At 36.8% G+C, this 25,802-nt stretch overlaps 1 long non-coding RNA gene across 1 annotated transcript; it reads right to left on the bottom strand.

Moving 5' to 3' along the window:
• Positions 1-1,952: 1,952 nt before the first annotated feature.
• On the bottom strand, positions 1,953-24,109 carry LOC108543466 (uncharacterized). The gene is made up of 3 exons (XR_001889577.1): positions 24,040-24,109; positions 7,005-7,133; positions 1,953-2,045 (listed from the first exon to the last, which is right to left on the bottom strand). It is a non-coding gene; the product is annotated as an uncharacterized LOC108543466 (long non-coding RNA).
• Positions 24,110-25,802: the final 1,693 nt, after the last annotated feature.

Raw genomic sequence — 25,802 nt, 5'->3', positions numbered from 1 at the left:
AGGTGGGAAGATCACTTGAGCTCAGGAGTTTGAGAGCAGCCTGGGCAACATAGCGAGACCTCATTTCTACTAAAAATACAAAAAATTAGCCGGGCATGGTGGCATGCACCTGTAGTCCCAGCTGCTTAGGAGGCTGAGGCAGGAGGACCACTTGAGCCCAGGAGGTAAAGGCTGCAGTGAGTTGTGATCATGCCACTGTACTCCAGCCTGGATGACATAGAGAGGCCTGTCTCAAGAAAAAAAAGAAAAAAAAAAGACTACTTTTAGCTTATTAGGTGATAACACTGTGAACTCCAATGACTTTTTAGGTGGTCTGTCACAATCTGTAATTTGTCTATGTTCTTGAAAATAGGGGAATAAAATTATTTGTGAAAATATGTCTCAGTGAATTTTAAAGTCAAATTGTCTCTGTGATGAAAGGATTTCCTGTGAGAACAACCAATTTTCTTAAATCTGTGTTAATACTTTAACACTACAATGTCAAATTTTAATTTTTAATGCTTAGTTGTAGCTGAAGGCTAGTCTATATAAACTAAATATAATAATAACAATAGCTCATATTTATCAAATGCTTGCTATGTGTCATGCACTGGGGTAAGCATTTTATATGGATTACTTTATTTAATCTTCACAATACTAAACTATAGTACTATTTTCATTCCCATTTTAGATAACGGAACTAAGTCATGGAGAAATAAAACAGCTTATCTAACCTGGAATAAGTAACATCAGGGTTTGACCTCAGTAGACCTGATCCCATGAGGTTACGTTTAGGTACAAGCTCTACTCTTAGACCCAATTTAATCATTTTTATTCTTACAGTTCTTTTCTTATGTGACATTTTTCACATTTACAAACATCTTAAAATGTAAGTGTTGAAAGGTGTAAAGGTGTAAAAATCCTGAATGAGATTTAGAAGAATGAATGAGTGAGAAATAGAAGAATGAGCCTGGTGGACGGACAGAGTAGTTTACAGAGTAAAGTCCTAGTTCCCGGCATGTTAATTCCACTCATATAGGAAGGAAAGAGCCAATGTAAAAACACCACCTTTTAATTTAAATCTGTATGCATAATGATATGCCAGTTTCATCACTGTGGCTAGGCCAAACACGGCATCATCTAAGAAAGTACAGACGCTGGAGCCAGACTGAGCAGATTCAAATCCATCTCTACCATTTACTAACTATGTGATCCAGGGCAAGTTACTTGCTGTCTCTGTAATCCCGTTTCCTCATCTGTTAAATTGGGCTAACAGCATCTGTCTTACAGGGTTGTTGGGGGATTAAATGAGTTTCTATACACAAAGCATTTAGGACAGTACCTGGCCCATAGTCAAGTACCATAAGGATGTTTGCTATTTCATTATCATTACCAGCACCAGCACCACCACCAGCACCACCACCACCACCACCATCATCATTATCATCAATATGTGACTAAAACATGTTTGGCAACAATTATATTTATATTTGTATTTAGACATTCTCAGGGCTTTCATATAGAAAAAGAAGATATAAAATTCAACTGATCTTAGATGAACTTTGCTAAACAAGGCAATTAGAGCAACTAGATTTCTTTTATTTTATAATTTGAGTGACACTTTAAAAAATTGATCAGCCAGATGTTGTCATGACTCCATCTGAGGTCGGAAGTTTGCACCCAGCAAAAGGGGATTTGATGTATAAATTGCATGACTATCAAACTGAAACAGAGTGACTGAATACTTATCTTGAAAATCTGAAGTTGGGATTGGCAAAAAAAGAAAAGTAATGAGCTACTCCCATTTGCAAAGTCCAAGTGATTATGGAAAATGGGTTTGCATTTGGCCTAATTAATTTATTTTGGGGTGATATTGATAGAAGTAAGTGTACCTCATGGATAACAGTTCTGATAGATTTCCACACAGTTAAACCTTTGCTTCTGCTTTCTTCAATGAATCAAAATCCATGCACTCTGAAGCCCTCTGACAGCATTCACAGGGGTGAAACAGGCTTCATTCCTCCAATGCAATTTGGTCCAACTCTGCAGCTCACCTGTGGGGAAGGCTGGCAAAATTCCAAAGGTGATTAGTGTCGTTTCTATTATTTCACAGGGTGGAGTGTGTTTGGATGGATGGAAGGGAAAGCCTATAATTTCATGGCTGTTAGTAGAACATTTCTGCTAAACCACTTTTTATCTAAAATGTTCAAGATGAGTCGAGGGCCGGGCGCGGTGGCTCAAGCCTGTAATCCCAGCACTTTGGGAGGCCGAGATGGGCGGATCACGAGGTCAGGAGATCGAGACCATCCTGGCTAACACGGTGAAACCCCGTCTCTACTAAAAACTACCAAAAAAAAAAAAACAAAAAAAAAAAAAAAAAAAAAAAAAAAAAGCTGGGCGACGGGGGGGGGCCTGTAGTCCCAGCCACCCGGGAGGCTGAGGCAGGAGAATGGCGTGAACCCGGGAGGCGGAGCTTGCAGTGAGCTGAGATCCGGCCACAGCACTCCAGCCTGGGTGACAGAGCGAGACTCCGTCTCAAAAAAAAAAAAAAAAAAAAGATGAGTCGAGGGCACGGTATTGTCACCAGAATCGAATGCACCCATAGATGTTACTAAATCTTAACTGATCAAGTCATAAAAATGTAAATATTTCTTCCAAAACGTTGATTACCTTTTAACCCATTTGTGTGTGTGTGTGTGTGTGTGTGTGATCAAAATCATCTTTTAAATTATTTAAACTCTGCAGATTTCTCTGTTAATATAAGATTAGCATTGCGAGATTAACCTGGACCAGTTAGGAAAAGGTATTGAAATTGCATTTTAAAATTGTGCCACCAGTGTCTTGTTTAGGAAGAATGACTTGGGTAAAACCAAATGTTGAGTTATCAAGTATTTCAGTACCCATATTCATCATCTGCTGTAAGTGTAAGCATCTTCTCATTCTTATAGATTCTTTGAATTACATTCTAAATGACTACCATGTCAATAGATTAGAACAACAATTATGTCATGCTCTTTTGTTGTCATGGGTCATTTTCATCAAATGTTCAGTAATTTCATTGCAGTGTGTAATTAGGTGAAGAAACTCCACCCGAGCGTCCATGGGTCAGCTATGTGGACTCTAGCTGCCAAAGGCGCTTCTCCTTCTGAACAGAGCGCTTTGCTCAGCCAGTGTAGACATGGCCTGATAAACAATGGAACTTCTCCCTTGAGAACTGGAGTTTGGATTGATCTAATTCTTTAACTCAAAAATGTGCACAGGTTTGATGAGTGGTTAAAATGCCTGCCTTTTAGTGAAAAGAGAGCTTAAATTGACAGTACTGTGAAGAATTCTATAATTTATAATGAACTCAAAAGGCAGTAGCATTCACTGTTGCAAAAGCTAATCAAGGGACTATCAAATCAAAGTTTTCACATGAGTTTAAATATCTGTGGCAGGGAGGTTGTTTGTGCAGATTTTTTATCTGTCAGGTCTTAACACTAAACCTGCCAGAGTGCAACAGGGTCCTGTCACTTTTAACCAAGATGTCACATATATTGTGGGAAACACGCTGCTCTGCATTTTTTCTAGGATTTTACTGGGAAAAGCAAATGTAAAATAAAGTTTTTTGTTGTTGTTGTTTGCTTGTTTTTTTTTTTTTTTTTTTAACACTGCATTTTTATTTTGCAGATTCTCAGGATGATGGAGTGAGTGATGGAATAGGTTGCCAACTGTAGTTACTCCACTCAGCACAGAATGGCTGCGGGGAAATACAATCAGACATGCCCAAAGAAGTCTGCTTAGGGTGAAACAAATACCTTTGAGGTTTAAATCAGGTGTGTAAAGAATATTGCAAACAAGATTCGTTTTTGGCTTTTTTTTTTTTTTTACATTTGTGCTTGTCAAGAAAAGTAGAAAGGCTGATGCTTCTTGCCTGTTTTTCCAACTCTTTTAATGCTACAAAATACACCCCAAATTTAACCCATTTTCTCTCCTAGGATTTGATATACCCTATTTACTCCCTTGAAGGTCCTCTATCTCATCAAAACTTTAGATTTTAAAAGCATGATTGTAGATTTTATATTCAAAAGATTTTGATTTTGGAGATATCTTAAAATTGGAAATTGAACTCAGATAGGCTTTACCATTTGTCTATTTCCGTAGAAGAATAAATACTATTTACCGTATAGGAGTTAGCTGCCAGAAACCTAAGAAAGTTATGTTCAAATTATTTTTACAAATAGATGTTCACATCACCTTTAAACAGTTGTTAAATGGCTCAGAAAAATCAAGCAAAGTTAACATTTTTTAAAAAATACAAACCACATTTCTTTACAGGATGAGGTTGTACTTAATAATCTATGCTTAATTCATTCAGAAACTACACAATTTTTGTTGCTATATTTTGTTAGAAAGGAAGGAGAGACTGTTTCTACAGGTGTCATAGAAAAATCAATACTGAGCCAAGGATTATTGGATCCCATAGAACCATGGAGGCGTGGCAGTGACATTCTCCCAAAGGTGAGTAGGGGCATTGATTTCCCTTCCCATGCCTGCAGAAATATGACACAATGAACAGAGGCTAAATTTAGACAGGAAATAAGTCTGATTTGAAACTGTACTGTAAAAAAAAATAGTGATACTTTTTTCTAACAAATAAATGAGAAAATGTAAGTAGAATTTCAACATATGCATTTTTCTGATTTATTTTCTTAGATTCTTTTCTTTATCCTCTTGGATACTTTTGAAAAGTAAACCCCCCAAAATGGACTCCTTGACTGACATTTTATCTGTAATTCAGATCCTATGATTTCCACGTGGAATACTTGCATTATACGATATAAAAGAGTCTCTCTCTTAAACCTATAACCAAGAATGCAGCAACCCGTCAGTTTCTAAGAAAAAGCATATTATCTGCATAATCGCAATCACACTTACAGATATGAGCCCATCACTAACCTTCCTTATTTAAGCTATGTATTTTTCTAGCTAATTTGTGCTATAATTTTTAGACACAAACTTGCTTGTTTACATATTTTACAGTTCCTTCTAGATTTCTTAAAGCTAAAGAACTATACATAACATATTGGTTGTTTGACTGCATTGCTTAGCATTCCATCCGTGCAGGCAGACGGTGTTCCTAGGTTTGGAAATATAAATCCCATGGGAAGTCAGCTGAAGAACATTTTATACATCCCTTATCCTGTTACGAGCCCTGTGCTGTTCTGTCTCTCTATAAGGTAAGAGATTTCTTGTGAGTTGCCTTCCAGAAGTAGAAAATGTTGTATGCTAATGGATGTTGCTTCAAAGTGGCTTCTGGAGCTCATATAGAAATTGTTTTATAAGCAAAAGAATAATCGGAACAATTCAAGTTATGCACACACGCATGTTCATCTGTCCCCAGGTAGCATTTGGTTGTTCTATCCTGGGATCCACATTCTATAATATTGTCTTCCTCATGTGAAGTGAGATGGTAAATTGTTCATTTTTATAATGAATTTGAGCAGAGTAGAAGATTAAGGAAAATAATTTAGGCCTCAACGTAGAAAATTGACAAATTACCATCTTGCTTTGTCTGGGATAGATATACTTTGAGTTTTAGTAATTTGTGGGATCAAAAATGGATTATAAGAAGATTAAGCCGGGTGCGGTGACTCACACCTGTAATCCCAGCTACTTGGGAGGCTGAGGCGGGAGGACCCCTTGAGTCCAGGAGTTTGAGGCTGCAGTGAGCTATGATTGTGCCACTATACTCCAGCCTGGGTAGCAGAGACCACATCGCTATAAATAATATAACATTAAAAGATAGTTAAAATATAAAATGCTAGCACATTCACAGTAATATAGAAATCTTAGGTTTTTTTTTAGATTTTGCTTTCTGCTGACCAGTCAAAATTCTTACTTTTTTTTCTTATTCTGAACTTTCAGACTGGCTGAAACCACAACGGTTGTTTGCAATCTGCACTCTAACTTTGGATCACCTAGTTAATACTCTGACTCTGATTATTACCAAAGACAATATTCTCTAAAAGATATTCTCTATAAGAAGGATGCTCCTGCATTATTAATAACATCACAGGGAAAATGCAACATTTTGGATGTCACATCTGATAAGGTAAGATTTTATCATGTCTCATAAGATGTGATTTCCTATGATTGTACTTATGACTATCCCAGCCCCATGAAAGTTTTCATTTTTCCATTTGGTATAGAAATCTATAATATAAAGCTTCATATACAGTTATTTAAACTGTGACCTAAAAGCCAGGCTATTGAATATATTTTGTTTATGTGTAAGTCACATTATTTTTACTGTTTTTTTCTATCCTTTGCATCTTAGAAAAATATGACTCAATACACCATACAGCATATTTAAATTAAAATATAAATTGTGTACATCATTATTCTTACGTGGGGGGGGAGGCTGGGAAAAGCATGCTAATCTGTAACCCTGCACAAAATTTGACTTTTGATGTGTGAATTCTTAAATGTACACAAACCAAAGACAATGGCATACATACTTTGACACGTTCTGAAGTTAAAAAAGGACATGAGGATTGTGTGATAAGTGGCAGCCTTGTGTCTACTATTGTAATAATATAATGTCTGCATGAGAAGAAAAAAAGTACAAAAAACAATGGCGAGATGATGGAGAAGCTGAACATAAGTAAAATTCCAGGTACCTGTTGATGCAATATAAGGATACTAAAATATCTAGCCCTCTATGTATGCTGTATATCCTGTAATCCATCAGAATGGAGGCACTGTCTTCAAGTCCAAAAATATCAGTGTGTTCAACACTGCTACCCTGTATGCTATATTAAAACCTCTCATAATATGTAAAAGATATATTATCCATGTTTGAGCAACATGATATAGCCATTCTCTTTTTGGGTTAAGCATATCTTATGATTTTCCTAAAATGTCACAAAGATAAGCATCTACTAGATAATTTGTGATTTGTAAATATCATGACTGTCTGAGGGGAAGTGGCAATTAATGGAAGCATAATTATCTTCAATGTGAAGAGGGTCTGGGATGCTGACTTTGGGGAACAGAGTGTCTTTGGCTCCTTAGCATTTTCTTGATTTGCTTTGTTGTCGTCCTTCTGGTTCTTTCTGGATCCATCTCCCTTTTGTTTCCATTTGAATCCTCTATTGTATTCCAGTTGGCAGCTAAAGAACAGAAACACAGCAATAAGACTGAGTGGCTACATTTTCCCAGTGCCACCAACTGGGAGTTAAGCTGACTAACATTTTGAAAGCCCAGCCCATTTCATTCACAGCAGGATGGCAGGTAAAAGCATTTCTGTATTAAAGTACACACTTTGTTTCTTCAGGTTCTTGGTCTAATTTCTCTTGTTTGCCAGTTGGGGAGAGAAATGAAAGTATGTTGGGGATGAAATGCCTGGGGTATTTAATCAAATGCCCAGCAACTCCTGATTATAGGATGCAAAAATTTCACTTTCGAGGATTAACTATGGTGGATTTTTTTCAACCCAAATGGGTGTACCCTTCTCTCCAGCATGTTATGGGGCTACTTTCTACCACTGCCAAAATAGAATGTAGTAGAAGAATTCCAAGTACTTTTAATAATAACTCCTGGGTTATTAAAAATTAAATATCTGGGGTAAAAAAAAAATCCCATTAAATGTACATTTTCGTGAAGTACCTCAAAACATTTTGTTTTACAAAGTTTTACATGTCATTATTTGCTCCTACTAGAACAAGAAATTGAGAATGGGTTTCACAGTGTTCTGTTAATTTGATTACTGTGTCCTAAGTGGTAAGTATAAACCTCCTTATGTATTTTGTGAAGCTCACTTAAGCAAATATTAAAAAGCACATTATCATATCACTATGCTGATCCTTGACCTTTTGGCTTGTCACTGTCTTGTGTTGGATGTCTTTTTCTCATGTGCATGCGGATGAAGCTTGGGGACAGAAAGAGTGAGGAAAAGCATTAACCCTGTTCCCTGAATAGTAATTGGCTGTGGAATTGTCTTTTTGGAGGGGACTTCCCCTGGGAGCAGTGAAATTGGGATGAATATTATCAGTTTGCATTGACATTGAATGCATTTTTAAGGAAGCTTAGATCACTTTATGAGTCATCTTGGATGGGTGAATGCAATACACAGTTGCAGTAGGAAGACTAAAGTTCTGAGATGGGTCAGATGACAGTGATAATATCATAACTCATTTTATGAATGAATCAAAAAGTTCCTCAGCTAGTGCCCACATACTCATATATTGAAATAAATTTTACAAAGCCTCTTCTTTCCCTAGAGTCTGCACATGCGCCATCTTACCATGGAATATAAACCTGCTTTGCCTGGTTTTATATTCTATGACCATCCTGTAGATATTTCTTATCAGATTAGATCAACAGTTAACAGAGAGTACAGTGGAAAAGTAAAATAACATTTTCAAAGTTTTAGCAAGAAAAATATGAATAATTAAAGATGAAGGCATGTGCATGTTATGACTGTACCTAGGATCTTTTCAAGGGCTTGAGGTCCCTCTGTCTCAGTAATTAGACGAATTCTGTAGCCAGTTTGGCCTCAACCTGACAAAGATTTTCTATTTATAAATGTCCTTTGGGTCCATGAGGAATTTTGGACACTCATTTATTTTCTAAAGAGAGGTTCAAGATCAATAAGTTCAAAATATTTCAAAGTTGCCATGCATTTCTCTGTTTAAGTATAGCAGCACTGCCATGGATATCACCAAAATCATTCAGACACTGAACAGGGCAACTCCATGGCACTCTGGTACACTAAATTACCCCCTCGTTGTCTAATAATATGAGGCCTTTACATTTGTTTAGTGCTTTCTGGTTTTCAAAACCCTTTCCCAAGATAGTCATGAATGAGGATAAGATTTAGAGAGGTAGGGCACAAGGATGATTTTTTTTTTTTTTTTTGCATTTCTTTTTCTAACTTGTTAAATGAAAAATGCTAGAGAATAAAATGTGTTTTGTTTTTTAATCAAAGAAACACATACAGTGTGAATTAGAGCATAATTGTCATGGTGAGGAGAAGGGAAAGGAGGCAGTCACCGTTCAGCTACTGTGGTTTGTAGGGGTCCACTATGCTATGTTAATAAGTTTACAGCTCAAAAGAAGGCTGTACCATTTCTCTCTAATGTAACATAAAGTTAACAGACCCCTTGAACAGATACGTCTTTAAATATGAAGATCAATGATCCATGGTTCAGGTCAAATACCTGCTCACACATATTTACTGAGCATACTGGTCCAAATTTTTCAACAAAGTAATAATACAAATAGAGGAGGGGAGAGAACAAGGACTCCTTGGGCCTAGGGGTGTTTCCCCAAGCAAGTTTCAAGCAAAACCATTTTTAATTGGAAGCTTTGTGATGTAGCTTAGAAATTCACTCTATTCTGTTATGATTATTTTACTGTTTTTAAAAGATTTAATAATAAGGGGCTTTGGCTTCCTTGCTACAGGAATCTAGAATATTGATGTATGTATGAATGTGGGTAATATGAAAATATTACCACTCAAGTTTGATGCACAAATATGGTGGTTGAACCAGAATTGGACTGGTTCGTATTCCTACTCTACCACTTATTAGCTGTATAAACAGTGTCTAAACCCGCTTCTTCACCTACAAAATGAGGAAAGTAATCATACCCATTCCCAGAGTGGTTGTAAAGATTAAACAGGATAATGAATATAAAGCCTACGTTAAGAGGTTGATGAGTCTTAGCAATGATCTTTAATGTTGTTGTTATTTATTGCCTGTCTTTGCATGTATACACATATCCTCTATATACAATTTTTCTGTATTCATTATGATTCAAAAAATGTTGCCTAAAATTACCTAATAAAAATATTAAAGAAAACTGTGTCAGGCGATCATGGTAACTACAGAAACTGGGAAAAACGTGAAAAGGCAGTACCTTCCGTCAGCATTACCAGCCTTTCTTGAGAAGGTACACTCACTCTCTCCTTATTTGCTCTGTCTGTTTTTCTCTACTGCTAAGACCTCCTTTCAATAAGGACCTGAAATTCATCCACACAAAGATCTAGATCTAGATGACTGAGAACATTTGAGGTGCTGCCCTTGTGAAGGTCACTGACCTCTTATTAAGGGTCAGATACTAAGTTGATGAGGTTTCAGGCATCGGTAGCAGCTGGAGACATTTGTTTGACAGTGTGATCTACCCCTTGCCTTCAGGAGCTCTCCTCAGAGTGGTAATGGTTAAGTGGGCCAACAGGTAAGGTTAGTTCTGCTGCTGAAGGTGCCTGCTGGGGCTCTCTATGGGGTTTGTCTGACATCCTCAAAGGCTGCCTCTGTCTCTAAGCCTAGGGCCATTTAGGAATGTCTGTCAGCTTTTACAATTTTTTTCTTCTTTTCTCCCATTTATATCTGTGGGTTTTATATCTAGTTATACCTTAAACACAACTGTAATCCTTTGAGCATTTTTTCCTAATATTCTTTATTTTTGGATATACATCAATTGTTTTTTTTTTTTTCTACCCACATCCCATCCATATTCTCATTCTTGGTTGTCCATTGTATTTCTTTCAGAGATCTGTATTCATAATTTAAAGTATTTCACATATCTGACTATTTTTCTGAGGTGTTCTCCTGAAATATTCTTTTTTAAAATGTAACTTGTTTCACCTGTATTTTCTGTACCCATGTTTTGGGATTTGAACGATCGCGTTAAAGTTTAAGGTATGCCTTCACTAGGAATGTGTGCTTAGAAAACCATTTAATTTCTCAGCTGAGTTTATCAGAGGTAGAAATAGAAGACTCTGCCCATAGTATTGTAAAAATCAAATCAGATCAAAGTGTTTTGTAAACTCTAAAATGATGTAGAAGTTTTTATGTTTTCTTCTTTTCTTTTCTTTTTCTCTTTTTTTTTTTTTCTTTTGAGACAGAGTCTCACTCTGTTGCCCAGACTGGAGTGCAATGGCACAGTCTTGGCTTACTGCAGCTCTGCAGCTTCCACCTCCCAGGTTCAAGCAATTCTCCTTCCCCAGCCTCCCGAGTAGTTGGGATTACAGGTGTACAACACCACTCCTGGCTAATTTTTGTATTTTTGTAGAGACAAGATTTTACCATGTTGACCAGGCTGGTTTTGAACTCCTGACCTTGGGAGATCTGCCTGCCGTGGCCTCCCAAAGTGTTGGGATTACAGGCATGAGTCATCATGCCTGGCCTATGTCTTATTTTTACTTATTACAACTAGCCCCTCATACATGTTTTTTAAAAGATGGGCATGAAGAGACATATCATGTTTAATAATTTGTGAAAGAAGTGATAGGATGATCTCTCTTTTGACATTTTCCCCATTACCTGAAAGAATTATTCTGTGCATTCCTATGATATGGCTGTCAATTGCCTTCTCCCAGCATTATATAATTCAGCACAGAGAGGAGAATTTTCTCAGATGTAAATGTAAGAGAAGAAACTTCTGCTGGTAAACAGAAGCAGCCTGTCCTGCTGCTTTGAGTCACATCCACAAACTGTTTCTCAAAGGGTTCAGATCCTTTTTGAGAACATCAGTCATGGATTCATGAGCATCAGTCCATGATTCATGGACTGAAATCAGGAGGCACGAGTGCTTCAGGATCCTCTACACAAATGAGGGATGATACAAGTTAATATTTATCGAGGACCTACTATGCATAAGACACTTCAAATAATAATGATTGCTGACTTGAGGTTTTTGCTAGACATTGCATAGGCACTGAACTACAGATTTTGTCCAAGTTATTTGATCCTTAAACCACTCAGTGATACTGGGATTATTACATCCACTTAACAGTTGAGGAAACTGAGGGTCGCCTGACACCAAAGTCAATATTTATTGGATTTTCCCCCAGGATCCTGGGATGCAGATATTATGATGTTCATTTTGTAGCTAGAGCCGTTGGGACACAGAGTGTTTCAGTAACTTGTCCACATAGCTCTATGTGGAAGAGCTGCAATCCCAATCAGGTCGGCCTGACCTAAACACTCCACTGCACTAACTTGCTGAGTATTTCTAATCTTGGGAAGAATCTTTCTTTTAGTTTTCTTTTAATTAACAATCAACTATGGATTGATACTTTCATAAAATAGAATACAATTGAATTACTAGAAAAATAAAATTAAAACCCAGACATAGAAAACAGAAACTCAGTTTTCTATTATTAGATTCAACAAACATAAAATTACTCTGCCACTTTGCTGTAGGTGTTTCTAAATGATTGCTCACAATGTCTGTGCCTATTTTGTGGCGGACCAGTAACAAAACTGCTGGACTCAGCAGCCAGCCACAGACGAGACTTTGAGGAGCACTTGTCTAGGACTGTGGAATGTGACCTAGCTGAAGATAAGTCGGTTTCCTTATTCATTAGCAGAAGTCTTGTAGGCATGGATTTAATTTCAATATTTACCAGTAAGGCCTTGGATAATACCCAGGTAGGAAATAGACTAAAACACAGTTAAACATTAAAAGTCATTGCCCCTACTTTTTGTGCTTTTTTATCTAGGGAAAGTTAAATGGAATGTCTTAACAATATACCCACAGGAATTAAATTAATTTTGTGTGGAATATGTATTTGAAGGCCTACTGTCTTGTAACCTACATAACCGAGAAATGTAGACCATTGTAAATTAGCTTATTTGATAAAATAGGTATACCACTATATTGCAGGTATATTACTTTTTCTCCAGAGGACAGACTCACTGTTGTGTTGATTAATTAGCATTCTTACCCACTATATCCAAGCAGGTTACAGAAATTAAAACGTGCAGGATGACAAAGCCAGAAAAGCAAACATTTCTGGTTAGTTCCCACAATGACACTATAGAAATGCTTGTCACTTCCCTCTCCTTGCTGGGCAGAGCAAGTTAGCTCAGCATTGGTCCCCTTTTCAGCATTTGTCAAAGCAGATCTTAGAATGGCCATGAAAAATAGCTGGTTAGTGTCATTCAGGGGAGAACAGGGACTATAGCAGGTACCTGTCTCCATTCCTTGAGAAATATCCACAGAAAATAGATGGGAGAACAAGTCTTAATAAATAGACGATGCAAAAGTTGCTATTTTTGTGCTTATTTGGTAATATTATATGCCAGACTTCAAGACAAAACTTAGTTTATCTTGTTTCCTGGCCCACCCTCTCAAAGCACATTACTGCTGTTTGGAATGCCACACTAAGTCAGTATTAGTAGGAGTTACGATTAGTAATGATTGGACTTTAACTTCAAGGAAGAGGTACTAGATTAGAAGATCTCTTTGGACCAATCATTGCATTATGTGTGTTGTAGTCATTTCAATGTAGGACTTTTTCTGCAATCAGTGAGGTAAAAATAACAGCAGAAAGTAGAAAGAATCCTTGTTTGTCCTATAATGGAGCCTTTCTTGGCCATTAAATTGGTGACCTTAGTGTTCTGAAGTTCAACTGAAACTCCTTCATTCTTGTTCTTAAGCAATGCTTTGTCTTGGTGTAAAATCTATTATTTAAATTTAATGTAATAATTCATGCACTGATTATTCATTTATGGAGTGCACACTTATGTACCAGGTCCTGTGGGAGATTGCTAGATCTTGGAGATAAAACTCTGAATACTTAATTTTGCCCTCAAGAAGTTTCCACCTTGGTTATGGAGGCACACAGAGGCAGAGATTGAAAATATTGTAGCATCTGCTATAATAAATGATTTTTTTTTGAGACATTCTCATTCTGCCACCAGGCTGCAGTATAATGGTGCAATCACAGCTCACTGCAGTCTCCACCTTCTGAGCTCAAGCAGTCCTCCCACCTCAGCCTCCCGAGTAGCTCAGACAACAAGCACGTGCCACTATGCCTGACTAATTTTTCTTTTATTTTTAATAGAGATGAGGTCTCACTAAGTGCCTAGATTGGTTTCAAATTTCTGGGCTCAAACGATCCACCCATCTGAGCCTCCCACAGTGCTGGGATTCCAGGCGTGAGCCACTGTGGGGGCTCTATGAATGCAGAACTGACAAGCTCTGGCTGTCAAGTCAGGAAGTGCTTCACAAAATAGTTGACATCTAGCCCAGATAAGGAAAAATAAATAAGAGTTCTAAATGTAGTAATGGTAAACACTTATATTGATATTTTTGTAAGAGTTCTAAATGTAGTAATGGTAAACACTTATATTGATATTTTTGTACAATGTGACCTCCTTGGGCTCTTTTTATTCATGACCTATTTTCTTGGGAGTCTTAGTCCTGATAGAGCACCTGTTTCCATGGAATCTTTTCATGTTGTTTCTCTGCTTCTCCGTGTCATGTTCCTTGTGTCTGGGCAATAGCTAAAAGTTGGTGTGGCTAAAAGCAAATTTTGTTTATGCTTTCCATATCTCTCCACTGCCTGTCTTTACCATATTGATTGCCAGCAGCTTCCTTCTAGTTTCAAAAACTTAGCATCTGGTGATTATTTTAATTTCCTTCTCCTATAACAAAATTCATCAGGAGTTAACAGGCTCTCAACTTTTAAATAGGACATTAGCCTTGCCTGCCAGGATCTGCAATAAAAGGCACACCTAAATAGTATTTAATTTTTTTAAATGACAGCTTATACTGACTCAATTTTAGCTGCGTGAACTTTGACCACATGGAGACTTTTGTTTGAAAAAATTAAAGTAGGTAAATTATAGGGAGATTAGAGAATTTTAGAAACACTCCCTTTCTATTACTGTTTTTTTTTTTTTTTTTTTTTTTTTTTAATTCCAGGAAAAGAAAAGGTGGGATGCTTCTAAAAAAAAAATAAGCACTTTGAGGACTAATGACTGTAACCATGCACTGCTAACTGGCAAACCAGACGAAGTCCACAGAGAAAAAAGATAATGATTCACAATGGGAAAAGTTCCCCAAGTGAGCCAAATAGGCCTCCTCATGATGTCTGGCTGCAGATTAGACATTGGTGAATCCACCCAAACTTGGAGTCATTAATAAATGCCAATGCTACAGTAAATGTCAGCTAAAGTGTGAAGGGAGCAAATCCCTGCATGCCTCAAGAAAGTGGAAAAAGGGCCGGGCGCGGTGGCTCAAGCCTGTAATCCCAGCACTTTGGGAGGCCGAGACGGGCGGATCACGAGGTCAGGAGATCAAGACCATCCTGGCTAACATGGTGAAACCCCGTCTCTACTAAAAATACAAAAAGCTAGCCGGGCGACCTGGCGGGCGCCTGTAGTCCCAGCTACTCGGGAGGCTGAGGCAGGAGAATGGCGTGAACCCGGGAGGCGGAGCTTGCAGTGAGCTGAGAGCCGGCCACTGCACTCCAGCCTGGGCGACAGAGCGAGACTCCGTCTCAAAAAAAAAAAAAAAAAAAAAAAAAAAAAAAGAAAGTGGAAAAAGTCCATCTCAGATCTTATTTTTGTACAGACACACTTTCTATTCCCATCTAGAATACTGCAGTTCGGACATGGATAATGACTAATGCATCTTAAGATGCTCACAGTCACTGCTTGATAAATATACGTCACCATTCATTTATTAAGAAAAACCAATTAAAACATTTTTTTTTCTTTTTTTCTGAGACAGCGTCTCATTGTGTCACCCAGGCTGGAGAGCAATGGTGCCATCTCGTCTCACTGCAACCTCTGCCTCCCGGATTCGAGCGATTCTCAGTCATGTGCCACCATGCCCTGCTAATTTTTGTATTTTTAGTAGAGATAGGTTTTCACTATGTTAGCCAGGCGGTCTCGAACTCCTGGCCTCAAGTGATGGCTCACTCCTGTAACCCTGGCACTCTGGGAGGCCGAGACAGGCCGATCACTTGAGGTCAGGACTTGGAGACCAGTCTGGCCAACATGACAAACCCCCATTTCTACTGAAAATACAAAAATGAGCCAGGCCTGGTAGCACACACCTGTAGTCCCAGATACTTGGGAGGCTGAGGCAGGAAAATCACTCGAACCTGGGAGGCGGAGGTTGCAGAGAGGAGAGATTGCTTCAGTGCGCTCCAACCTGGGTGACAGAGTAAGGCTTCATTTCAAAAAAAAAAAAAAAAAAAGAATGCACAGATGCACACATTTTAATGAATAGGTTTCATCTAAATCTTAAATACTAGGTTTCCTAAAATGCGTTTCTTATTTTATGTCAGTATTTTCATCATAATATTACAATATTGTCTTAAAAGCATTCTCAGCTCAATGATCTTCACATGTAAAGAGTATGATACCATAAAACCTTACCTTTTACTTTTCAGCTTTTGTATTACCAATAAAGAGGGATTCTGAGAATTGTATTTATTTTTGTGAACATGAAGAAAAAAGGAGTTCCTAGAAAAGTTAGATTTGCCTAAAGGGATCACTTACATTTATTTTAAATATTTATTTTCACTATACCTTGGCTATCCTAATGCATATGGTTTCAGACTTCAGTTTGTTTTATATCAAGGATATGAGGATAGGGAAAATGAGTGATTTCTCCTTGTGCATTGCTCTACTGAGTTCTAGCCTTTCGACACATAGAAAATGACGGTTGGACTTTCTCTGTCTGATTAGAGAAGGAAATAGTAAAGGAAATAATATAAAAAGGATTATCTTCCTGGAAACCTTGGTCATCCCTATTAGAGAGTCTCTCATTTTAATCTTCATGTTATGTTCACTTTTATTTCACTTTGCTAGTCATGGCTTATGAAAGATTTTAATTGAAAATATTTGATTTTATTTTCTGTCTGGGATTTATACTTTAAAATAAGTGAAATTTAGTGTCTGGCATGCAACTTATTCAGAAGTGACTAAAACAAAATCAATATAATGGTTGTTCTTAAGGCACTTGCAACAGCAATTAGAAAAATATTAATAGTTAACTCATTATGCTTACAGAATCACAAAGGAGCATCAGAACAGTTCTGATTTAAGAATGTCTGGGTAATCAATGATGAATGCCAGCCTCATCAAATGAGTGACTGCTTGAAAAGAATTTGGGTTTTGACAAAACTTTAAGCAAAAATTGACAGCAGCATAGGGCTCTGTTTAGATCTCTGGCATGGTAGTGCACTGGCAGATGCTTGGTTCTGACAACAAAGACTGAACAGGTTGACAGTGAAAACTGAGTAACATTTGCCTTCTGCAGTAATGAATTCTCACTGTGAATCACAAGTGGTTTCTTTCATGCAAACCATAAATATAAATGGTGGCAAAGCCATGTATTACATGTTTTACTAGCTTCAGTCATTCTTATCCATTAACTCACAAAATGTATTTATTTGCTATTGCATATTAATAATAGTGTGGATAGTACACAGGTGGCTTCTGTTTTACTAAGATCACTTTATTTTTCCACAGCTTTCAATATAATCCAAATACAATTTTAGAACTGAGTTTAACTTTTGATATAACTGCCATGACAGAGTGCTTAAAATGAATTTAAGATGTCAACTTATAAAATTCTTGTTACGAAAAAAATTCAAAATTTCAATTTGTACATTTTCAGATGGGGTGGAAAGAAAGTATGGTCAGATCTTAATACCTGAAAACCAGTTTATTATCTTATACACTGCCAAGAGGATAAATATGCAATAAATGTAATACATGCATGTGTGAACATTTAAAATATTTATTGACTTCTGTATAAATGAGGTCAATGAATTATTCTAAAAACTCATATATTTTAATAAAAGCAGTCATTATAACTATTGTAAGTACATGTAATGACACATTACACTTTTAATATATAAACCAGATAGGTAGATTGAAAATATAAACATTCATGACCACATTAGATTTTCTATTATAGTACAATTAAAAGGCGTTTATTAGCTATCAAGCTATCTTTTAACTGTCCAAATTTATAACATAATTAAAACTTTATAGAATGGCTCAAAACCCTACTTCTTTTATGACTGATTTATCTAATTCATAAAACTAATCTGTATTTAACATGAAAGACATATTGAAATTAAAATAATGGTGAGCTGCTTTTCCTATGTGAAATTCCATACTTATTTTTCAGCTATTAATATAAAATACTTATCAAAAATATTAGTCAATATGAACTGATAAACTCTTACATTCCAGGCACTGTGCTAGGCTCAAATATAGAGATGAATGAGATAAATTATCTGTCTTTTAGGACATTGTCAAGTTGGGATGAGAGGAAAAATCAATAAATTGCCAGACAAAGTAGAGAAAATTTAGTGTCAGTAAATCCCTATGCGGTAAATGGGAAATGTGTCATTTAAAAAAGATGACATTTAAGCTGATTGCTGAAGCATGCAGATTGAAGACATTAGGGGAATCTTTTTTATTTTTTGTTTTTGTTTTTGTTTTGATATGTAGTCTTGCTCTGTCACCCAGGGTGGAGTGCAATGGCACAATCTCTGCTCACCGCAACCTCTGCCTCCTCTGTTCAAGCGATTCTCCTGCCTCAGCCTCCTGAGTAGCTGGGATTACAGGCACGCACCACCACTCCCAGCTAATTTTTGTATTTTTAGTAGAGACGGGGTTTAACTATGTTGGCCAGCCTGGTCTTGAACTCCTGACCTCATGATCCGCCCACCTCAGCCTCCCAAAGTGCTGGGATTACAGGCATGAACCACTGCGCCCAGCCAGATGAATCATTCTAAGCAGAGAAAATAACACCTGCAAAAGTATGCCACAGTTATGTTGGGAATTTCAATATGATAGAGCTCTGAGTGTACATGCATGTGAGGAAAAGGAGGTAAATAAGGAGTTAGAAAAACGTAATGAGACCAGGTGGTGATGAACTTTGAATATAAAGCAAAGAAATCTGGATTTTTAACCCTGTAGGTAATAGCTGACCAAGGTATATGATTACATGTCTGCTTTTTAAACAGCCTTATGATTTGAAATGCTGTGTTGTTATTGTGGGTTTTGTTTTTTTTTTTTTTTTTTTTTAAGATGGCTAACTCTGCCAACCATAGACAAATATACATACTGGCATGGGCAGAAAGAAGAGAGGAACTGTTAGAAAGATTTCATTATTTTCCAGCCCCCAAAATAATGCGGTGATTTTAGGCATAATAATGAGAATGAGGAAGACAGGCTAGATTCAATAAACATTTTTGAGTTAGTATCCGCAGATGTTAGTGACCAGTTGAATGAGATGGAGCAGAGCGAGGGAGAAGTTAATGACTGCAGTGAATGTTCTGGTTGAAAGTACCACAATGGATGATAGTGCCACTATGACTTATACCAGAAGTAGGCCAATTTAATGGGGCTAGAGAGGGAGATAAATATTGTTTAAAATGCCTCTAAGAAATCCTGGTGGAGATCTCCAGAGGTTAGTAATACGAACATGGAACTCAAAAGGCTGTGACTGTTTCATTCTCATTTTGTATGTCTTGAGATAGACGAGTGTTGAATGTAGGAAGTAGTATTTGTGAGGCTGTAGAACTTCTTTTTTCTCAACATCTAACCTGGAAGAATGAATGAAAGCATGGAAGAACATCACAGCTGGGCACTTGGCAAGCCAGCTCACATTAAAAGGAGGTATAGAATGGAAGAGCCTGTCAAAAGAGACAAACTGAAGCAAGAGACACTCAGACCAGAGTGGCCCTATGGAAACGAAGGCAAACATGGTTTTGAGCAGAAGAAACTCAGTGGTATCAAATTTCACAAAGTTGCCAAGTAGCATAAAGACAGGTTGGAGTAGTATCAGACTTTTGTTGGAAAAAATGTTTATGATTACCTCAGAAAGAATGAATTAGTGGGAATGTAAGTTATAACGGATAGATTAATGAATATGACTTGAGAAAGTTCAAAGGCAGCAATGGTAAGAAGGGAAATAAGATATTATCTATAAGAAGTGATATGATCAAAGGAAGGCTTTCAAGAAAGTGAGAGAGTTGAGCACATTAGAAGGAAAAGATGTTTATAATGAAAGAAAAGAAGAGAAACACTAATGAAGCAACTCCTGGGGGAGGTGGAAGAGAGTGCAAGCTAGTGCTGTGGAAAGAAAAATGTATACCTCCCTCCTCCAAGACTGGAGGAAAGAAGCTAAGCATGATTGTCAACTGGTAAAATGAGATTTCCTCCTCCTGGGGTCTTTTATTCTTTCGGAAGGAGGAGACAAGGTGGTCAGCTGAGAGTGGACAGAAGGAGAATGTAGAGATTTGTAATAGCTGGTTTGAAGACTAGGACAGGGAGCTGAGCAGATGCAAGTGAAGGAGTTTCTGAGAAGCAGTGAGATGCCAAGTTAAGACTGGAAACCATCCCCTTATACTGGCATCAGTCTGCCCAGGGTGTAACTTTTTTGTTTGTTTGTTTGTTTGTTTGTTTGTTTGTTTTTTAGCATCATTGAGTAACTTCAGAGCAGTAGAGGAAATCTATTGATTAATTTACCCAGAGTAGGAGATTAATCCAGGAGTTTAACAGAAGGACAGGAGGCCAAAATACAAACGTCTGAAAGTACTAATGTAGTAGGGTGGAAACTAGACAGTCAAGAATTACAATATTGCTTCTGCTTTTTACTGTAATCTTGGAGGTTTAGGCAGAAAGGCTTAATTTATTCTGAGGCAGCTTTAAAGGAAGACAAATATTTAGACAGAATTCAGCTTCCCTTTTTACTAGATTCATCATTGTGGAAGACAGCATAAATGGAGGAAATCTAGACTCACTGGCTTAATTTTCTTGAGTTTTTATAGTAAAATGAGTTCTCAGAAAGTTTGTCCTTTGACTAGGATTTTAACCAGAAGACCGTTGTTACTTTGCTTCAACAGCTCTCTGTGTTACTGCTTTCATTCTTCCCTGCATTCTAGTTAGAATGGAATAATAAAAGATTGAGCTCTGGAAAGGGAGCATTATCAATTTATTTATAAAGATTTCACCATAGGCATACAGCTGATACTTGAGTTCCTCTGATCTGTTGATGTCTTAAGTCAAACCTTTAATTTAATGTTATTGAAATCTGTTGAAGTCTGCCTTCAAGTATAAAAAGCTTTTTCATTAATTTGTTGTATGGGATATGGCGTAGTGGACTATATACTGAACTTGCAGGCCAGGTTCTGCCGTCAGCCACTTAGAAGTCCAAATACGTCACTTTATATTTTAGGGCCTCAATGTAATTAGCATAAAAATAACCTCTTTCCTCTGAGGTTGAGACAAAGAGTCTGCCTGGTAGGAGAAATCACCTTATAATAAAATTCCCTTAGATGGACAACCGAGCTCTACATTCTCTCCTTCTCTCTCTTTCCCCCTCTCTCTCCCTCCCTTGACCCTTATCCTCCCCTCTCATGCTGAATAAAGTCAGAATATTCTGGAGACAACTACAAGTAAGATCAAACATCACCTCCTTGTCCCTCACTCCAGTCCCCAGTACAGGACCCCTAGACTGATGGAGGTGCACCTCTGTTTTCCTAGTGCAAATGTAACTCATTCAATTATACAGCCAGTCAACAAATATATATTGAATGTCTGTTGTGTGATAGGTGTTTTTTCGGGTGATGGTGACATCAGGAACCCAATTCTCTGTGATACTACTTTTACTTCACTGTGTTAAAATTTTATGCTCATTTTTATGACTTCCCCACTAGACTATAGCTACGTGGGGAAAGAATTGTGCCTTATTTCCTCAGATCTCAATGGTCTAGCACAATGTTTGACACATAGAGGGTGGTCAATAAAAGATTGCTGGATAAGTTAATTATTAGCTAATAGATTAATAGACATGTACACTCATTTATACTCTGAGATTTATAAGAGAGGAAGTATTTATGGAAGACATAGTAAGTATCTGCTATGTTTAATTCAAAGAAATACATTTAATTAACTTGATTTGTTCTGTGACCTTAGAAATGAAACAAATGTAGGATTTTAGAGAAAGTTACAGTTAAATTTCTCTGAGAAGCATTTTCTGAGGTGCCAACAACAGATAAAGGCATAGAAAATTCCTATTCATAAAAACCAGAGGGTCAGGTTAAGCCCATAGAGAAAATAAGATCTTTGGTTTTCATTGTTAGATCTAATAAGTGATTTCCATGAGTCACTTATTTATTTTGTAATTGAGCAAGTAATAAAATGAATTTAGCATCCGCAGCTTTGTTACAAATGAAGATGGACCATTATGTGCTCTTATTTAATACGAAAGTAAATTTTCATGGTAGTTTAAAAAATTGGTACAGTGTGTGTTCATAATGCTATTATTCAAAGAGGTGATTATCTAGTTCCTCACAGTAGAATCTTAGTTATTCTATTTGAAAGGAATATTTTCACCAAATTGCCAATTCTACAATTCATTGATCAAAGTTGCCGTAATCTTTGATCACCTGGGGCATTACTTCCTGAAGCCCAGTAGGTGAAACAAACATTTGTCTTGCCTGTTCACTCTATGTGACATCCACCAAAATAGTCAAAAATTTAAACCAATTCAATTAGTCACTATTCTATTTTGACCCATTCCCACCAATCAACTAGATAGGCTGAATGTTATTTTCCAGTCACTTTTTTTTTTTTTTAAGTTGAACTGAGTAGTTGATTTGTCATTGTGGAAACACAATTTATTCACATGCAGTCCATAATTGGTATCTTGTTTCTCCTCTCTGGAATCTTTTTATAGTTTTTTATTTCATCAATTTCTGCAGCCATAGTTATGAAAATCCAAAATTTGACTTAAATTTTGAAGTTGAAATTTGTGTTATTATTTTTGTTTGAGACTGGATCAGAGGAGGGGAATTACCTCAGGGAAAATGTTTGTTTAGTGGGCAATTATAATAAACTCTCTGGGAAATTGTACTTTTTTTTTTTTTTTTTGAGATGGATTCTCACTCTGTCACCCAGGCTGGAGTGCACTGGCACAATCTCTGCTCACTGCAACCTCTGTCTCCCAGGTTCAGGCGATTCTCCTGCCTCAGCCTCCCAAGTAGCTGGGACTACAGGCATGTGCCACTACATGCTGCTTTTTGTATTTTTAGTAGACATGGGGTTTCACCATGTTGGCCAGGTTGGTCTTGAACTCCTGACTGCAAGTGATCCACCTGCCTCGGCCTCCTAAAGTATGTGAGTCACCATGGCCTGTACTTCTCTTTATTAGAGCAAATACATTACTCCAGAGGGTTTCTCTTTAGAAATTTCTTGTCATTTTTTTCCTTTCATGTTATCTTTCAATTTTCTAAAAAGAAATGCATGAAATAGTGAAAGAAATATAGGGTTTGAATTCTGAAGTATCTGATTTTGAATCCTGGCCCTGGAATTTCCTTTTCATGTGACCCACAGCAGGTTATTAATCTTACTATGCCTCAGTTGCTGCATGTAGGAAATGGTAAGTACTATTTTGAAGAGTAAATGAAATAACTAATTGCAGCAGGATTAAAAGTGAAATGATTGACCTACAGAGATGTTTACTTTGTGGTTGAAACTATGGGGTATGACAGTGACAAAATGACTGTGTCCATTAAGTCTCATAGGCTAACTAGGGTTGTTACTTTATAGCCCCTTTTATACATACACCTTCATGTGTATACCTGTTGGTATAGTTTTAGCTGTTGGAAACACTCAATCTAAACCAACAAGACAATATTCAATAGTTATAAAGCCCTATAAGGTTTTTGTATTTTAAAAATTAGTTTCATGAATACAGAATGGAAGGGCTCTGACTTGTCAAAAATACAGATAAGCAAAGATCCAGCAGCTTTAATGGACTGATTTATTCCTATACTCATTTCTAAATATTTATTTATTGAGTTGAGTGCCTACTATGTGCTCAGTGTTGAAGATGGAGAGAGAGGGTCAACAAAACAGACCAGAACTTCTGCCTTCATAGAGCTTCTATTCTAGTGTTAACCTATAAATTTAACCCTAAACAAATCTGATGAAGCTGTTGTGAGAGAGAGAGAGAAAAAGAGGGAATTAGCTCTTATATTAACCATATAGACGCAGTTTCCAACTACAGTAAATTAGAACTGTAATGAGTTTTATTTTTATTTTGAACATACCCATATTCTTATGTTTATTTTTGGTGATGTAAATCAAAAGGGGTATGGATAAATTGGAGTGTCTGGGGAAGATAACGCCGTGAATTTTTCTGAAAATCATGTGCTATGGTAAATGGTGTGCTATGGGAAGTGGGTGAAGGAACTAGATAGGTTATGTCCAGAAAAGAACAGGGTCAGGAGAAATGATAGCTGACCTTGAGCAGTGAAGAGCTGATTCAAAGGAAAGGCAACAGGTGGAGTTTACATTTTTGCACTGTAGGTCTGGAACCAAAGAGTGGTAGTTTTTTATGATGTAGATGTTAGCTCAAGACAGAACATTCCAATTAGAAGGGTTATTCTTAAATAAGAGGTTGTCAAGGAGCAAGCGGTCACCAGCTTTCTCTTTCCAGAAGGTAACTCAGCAGTAACTGGAAGTACAGGGGCAAGAGTCAAGTCTGGGTAAGAGATTAGAAAAGTGTGCTTTGGATTCTATGACTCTGAAATACCATTCTTGCTCTGTCATTAATTACTGCAATAATTCATAGCCCAGGAAAGCTCAGAGTCAACATATTTTCAGATGACAATATCCCTATGGGTTTCTGACCTTTAAGCTTTCCTAGAATTTTGCAACTCCATAATTATGTCTGTACCTGGAAAATTCTGTAGGAAAAGACAATGAAGTTTTTCTTACTTGTCAACCATCTTCAAGAAATGTTTTCCGAGCATATGGATTTCACTTTTGGTTTCCAAAATAGTGATTGGAGATTTGCCTGTTTAAATCCCCCCAATTTTTGGCCAGGATTGAACATGACAGGTTATTCTAATGCCCAAATATTAATTTCTATGCCATATCTGTGTATTTCATTGGCCAATCTTCTGTAAGTTTTCTGGATTTCGATTAGTTTGTCCTGAACTGTTGACAAGCAAAATTTATCTAACAATTCATTGCATTAAATGCCTGTTCATTCTTGGAAAGTATATTGATTTTTTTTTTTCTTAGCAAAGTGACAAATACCATTTTCATGATAATAATAGAGATTGATTACATTTTATGGAACACAGAGTAAGAGCTGATCTTAGTGAGACAACCTTGGGGCTTATAAAAGTGAAAAAATCATTTGAATTAATAATGAAGTTAATGAATTCATCTGTTGCTAATGAAATAGAAGTATTTAGAGAAAAATGAAAAGTTCTGCTGCTACACAAACGCTGTCAAGAATTAAGACCAATTTCAGTACTTCCGAGGTGCTGGTTTTGTGAAACCTTTTTTTGTGTGTATGTGAAACCTTTTAAAAAGTTAATACTCATTGTTTTCAAAGCTAAAGCGATGATATTGATCTCTGGCTTACCTAAGCATGCTTTGTGATAGTAATTATATTGAAAGACATTTTTCAATTAACTTAGGACAAAAGTAAATCATGATCAATGAAAACTAAATTTGAACTATTAAGAAGTCTATGGGGAGCAGTCTATGTTTCTGATATGATTTATGCTCTAAAATTTCACTAGTTTCCTTTTCACTCTTAACTTTTTATAGTTAGGCCTAAACTAAACCAAATGTTCATGTGCTTTATTATTCTTCCTTGCTTCTCAGTATCACTTTCCTTATAACCTAAAAAGCATTATTAAAAATAAAAGAACAAAAAATCTGCACATCTATTATAATCTGAATGTACGTTTTTCGAGAATAGAAATAAGAAACAGAGATGTTGAAGTAAGTTGTGGCAGACCTGGAAGGCAATGCATGTCTAAAGTACAGAATTACTTTCTCTGAAAAATCTTTAAAACAAGGAAACCAGTTCATGTCTGTTCAGGGACCTTGCCAATTTCTTCATCTTTCATCCCCATCGCCTTAGCATTGTACCAAACATAGTATCAAGCACATAGTAGGAGCTCAATAATAATTGTTAAGTGAATAAATATGTTTTCCCAATAGGGAAAAGCAATAAAAATCATCATAGCAATCAATGTTTGTTGA

The sequence above is a fragment of the Rhinopithecus bieti genome, unplaced genomic scaffold (assembly GCF_001698545.2).
Source record: "Rhinopithecus bieti isolate Rb0 unplaced genomic scaffold, ASM169854v2 scaffold_23405, whole genome shotgun sequence".
NCBI lineage: Eukaryota > Metazoa > Chordata > Mammalia > Primates > Cercopithecidae > Rhinopithecus > Rhinopithecus bieti.
The sequence above is the reverse complement of the archived record's forward strand: the minus strand, read 5'-3'. Positions and strand labels throughout refer to the sequence as shown.